At 33.7% G+C, this 4,142-nt stretch overlaps 1 protein-coding gene across 6 annotated transcripts in view; it reads right to left on the minus strand.

Annotated features, from left to right (window-relative positions):
* The window catches only part of NOL4 (nucleolar protein 4), a 396,517-nt gene that overhangs the window by 113,525 nt on the left and 278,850 nt on the right, over positions 1-4,142 (minus strand). The gene's annotated exons all lie outside the window — the stretch shown is intronic.

Raw genomic sequence — 4,142 nt, forward strand, 5'->3', positions numbered from 1 at the left:
CCTCCTCCCTTCCTCTTCCCTCCCCTCCCCTCCCCTCTCTCCATTTTAACTGTAATGACTCATAACCGAACCCCCGGTGGGTTTATGGAGACTCTAAAGCCATCTCCTGGTGGATTAGAACTATCAGACTTTGGGTTGGCAGCAGCACTCCCTGCCACTAAAGTCACCAGAACTCCCTAGTGCATATGGTCTTACATGTTTATGTTTCTATGCATATAAGACACTTAAGAACCTTTTTTAAAAATGTGGTAGAATAATTTAAACAGAACATAGTACAAAATAATAATAAGACAGTAATAAAAGTAACTACTTATAGAAATGTTTAAAAAAGACAGTGTATGTGTCCAGGTATACACATTACTTTAAAAATAGTAAAGAAATAATTCTTAAACACTTCAGAAAAACCATTTGAAGCATTTACATTGAAAACTGTTGCGACATCTTGCCTTTAACGTTAAGTAAAATTATCCTCACTTTAAAACAGGGCTTCAAATCAGTTTGGAAATATTCAGTTTTGGCAAATTCAATCAAGGGCAGCAAATGCACTGCCTGGCAACCCAACTGGCTTTTGACCAAAATACAAATAAAGACCGAGCATAATAAAAAATGGCATAGTCGATAGTCATGTTTGAGTGGAGCACCACTTCCTGTTTCCTACTCAGGGTAAACTCTAAAATGCAAGAAATTTCATTGCTATGTAACAAGTGCCCAACTCTTATTTTTGTCAGCCATGACTGAACCATTCTGGTGCAATAGTAAATATATTAACATACCTAAAGAAATTACATGTATTATTTACAGTATTTCCTCACAGAAGACTAACCTATAGTTTTTAAATCTTCAATAGTAATCAACAGTATTACTTGCTCTACAATTCTGAAATATATGTTTAAATAATTTATTATTGCTTCAGGCAACATTGCTCATTTTCTTTTATTAGGTAAGCTAAAAGACATATATATATTCTACTCGATAATAAAAGGGGGGGAAATCCACAAAATTGTAAGTGTTCTTAAATAAGCAATATTCATAGAAAGAAATGGTGCAGAACTCTAATTTTATAAAGAAATATTTTTGTAATGCAATATACCTTATAAAGAAATAATTTTGTAATACTATATATTTAATTTAGGAATAAAATTTCTTTAGAAAAATAAACTTTTAATGAACAACAACAACTAACACTAAGTGTAGTTTTTTAAAACTCTTGCTCCAATCCCCAAGTATCTCAGGGCCAGTAATTTCTTACCTCAACAAACTCTTTCTTTAAAATACTTTTTAATTTTTTATTAATTTTAATAAACAGAGATTTTGGATTTCCATTCATTCATTGCTGCACTTTTTTCCCTGCCGACCCCTCCCCACCAGTTTGTTCCTTTCTTTGAAAAGAAAAAGAAAAGAAAATTCCTTCATTGGTATACAATTCCCCCATTCCCCCCGCACCGAGTACACTTTTCTATGCAACCTTAATTCTGGACTCCTGTGTTAACCATAATAATCATACATCGCCTCTAATCTCTTACCTTAACAAACTCTTACAGACTATCCATCATCCAGCTGGCTCTGTGGTAAGATATTTGCCACAGGGCACTATAAGTTCAACTGTTTGCTATTTATTGAATACCTAGTATGTGTCGGGCACTGTTCCAAGCTTTTTAAACTAATCATTCATTTCATTTCTAATTAACTTGTTGGGTAACTCTTCCCAATTCACAGAGCTGGGAAAAAGAATTTTTAAAAGCCAGGGTTTGTATTCCATGTAGTTTCACGCCAGAAACTATAAACACCATTCTCTGCTGTCTCTCTAACACCCATCTGTCAGTTCGTCATGCTGTGATGCTGAACATGTTGTTCTGAAACTGGAAGCAATCCAAGCAGACTGCATGATGGATATTAGTGGTTCTTTGTATCATCTTCTCCACTTTTGAGTATATTTTAAACTATCAGAGTAAAAAAGGCTAAAATATGCCAAGGAGCCCTAATGGCATAGTAATTAAAAGAGATTAGCTACCAATTGAAAAGTTGATGGTTTGAACTCCACCAGTTGCTCCACAGGAATAAGACGTGACAGTTGGTTTTCATAAAGATAACAGCTTTGGAAGATCTATGAGAAAGTTCTACTTCATTCTATAGCTCTCTAGAAGGAGCTGTAATTGATTGTAAAGCAGGATTATATGGTTTTTTTTTAAATTTTTATTTAATGCCAGGCATTGTTCTAGGTTTAGAGAACCAAATTTTGGAATGTCGCAGCTTATAAAAAGGAGCTCTGTCCCATAAGGACAAATACGGTATAAAAACATTATTGTGGAAATAAATAACTAGTAAAAAGTGTATGAAGATCTAAGGGGGGAAGGGGAGGAGCAGAGGAGTAAGGATGGAGGAGATAATCATAGGGCCTCACAATTTGATGAGTTAAGGAAATGGGAAAGACCCAGTGTGAAAAACAATGTATACAAACTTTGTAAATAAACTGTATAAAATACAAAGTGTATATTAAATAATAATAATAATAATAATAAAGGAGCCCTGAGGTGTAGTGGTTACATTTGGGCTGCTAAAACAAAGGTTAGCAGTTTGAATACATCAGCTGTTCTTTGGGGAAAAAGATGGGCACTCCCTACTTACAGTCAAACTCAATGGAGGGTTACTATGGGTCAGAATTAACTTGATGGCAGTTTTGAAAGCTCAAAAAATGGATTAAAATGAGTTTGGTTTGGGTAAGCTTATACACTTTGGAAGGAGGGGCTCAACAGAAAAAAATTGGGTACAAAAGTAGATGTTTCTTTAAAATGAAGAAAAATCATAATAAATCACAAAATTTAAAAAAAAAGTAAAAAATATCACCACTTGACAAAATCCAGAAAAGTCATGTTTTCTAAGTCAATTATCTTCCTGAACCCATTTTGATTTCCTCACTACTTGCTTCCATCTTCTAATAGTAATAATAATATATAATAGCCCATTATAGTAATAACATATTCCATGGAACTAATAAAAAATTAACTCAATCAGTCTAACGGAAATATATCTTTTATTATTGAGAGGAGAACTCTTCTTTGCTCTTCAAATTAATTATTGGTAACATCACCCAAAATTCCTTTCAGTTTGGAGAAACTTTAATCAAGCTCCTTTCAAGTTACAGTGGTGAGATTTCAGGGTATTTCAAATTTTGCTGTGCAGTGACTAATTTGACAGCAGCCCTTTGCTAATTTGTCATCTATGTCTTCACTAGAGTGACATTTATGGGTTTTATGTTTCTTCATTGATATAAATTATTTTCCATCAAATCCAGCATGAAACCTACTAATCTTACCCCAATGTTTTTATATGAGTCATTCCTTTTCATTAATTGGATTATTTCTTTCTTCTTAAAAAATATTGCCTTTAGAATGATGTGGGGTTTTTTTTTATGGCAATTCCTCAGTGCCAGAAAAGAGTCTTTTATTTTTATTTCTTTTCACCTGTACTGATTTTTTAAAACACCACATGAGACTCATAGCGACCCTATGCACAATAGCCCTAAACTCTGCTCTGTCCTGTGCCAATTGCACTGTCTCTGACACTCCCATCCCGATTATCCCAGTCACTGAATCAACCTTCCCAAGTTGTAGTTGAAATATCATCCTTTGTGTAAAGGTATCTCTATAAATTACTTACAGATGCATATGAACCTGTAATCATTTCAAAATGAAAATATAACTAAAATGTCAGGATCCAGCTCTATCAAGTCCTTGGGTTGTTTTTAAGAGTCTTGTTTGTGTCCAAGATTTCTCCAATCTTTGAAAATATGTTTTTGAGAAGTGAACATATTTTTGTTACATATGTCAAGGCACAGATAGCTTGACAATGGGTAGACTCTTTTCTAAATCTATAAAGGAATTAATATGAGAGTTTATAATATCCCATCTACAAATGAAATTGAGAGTATCTCACCTACAAAGGAAATTGAGAAGAAATCATACAACTTTTGCAAACTTCCTAAGTGATATGTAGTAACTTCAGGAGTGTGGAAGAAGCTATGACTTCTATGAGATTTAATTGGTTCTTGAACGGACGTATTATTCTCATCTTTTAAATCAGTTACATTATGAAAATACTGCCTAGCAATATGCTCAGTCCCAACTTAGAGACTAATCAAGGAT

Source organism: Elephantulus edwardii, unplaced genomic scaffold (assembly GCF_000299155.1).
Source record: "Elephantulus edwardii isolate Elephantulus edwardi_28Jun2011 unplaced genomic scaffold, EleEdw1.0 scaffold00076, whole genome shotgun sequence".
Taxonomy (NCBI): domain Eukaryota; kingdom Metazoa; phylum Chordata; class Mammalia; order Macroscelidea; family Macroscelididae; genus Elephantulus; species Elephantulus edwardii.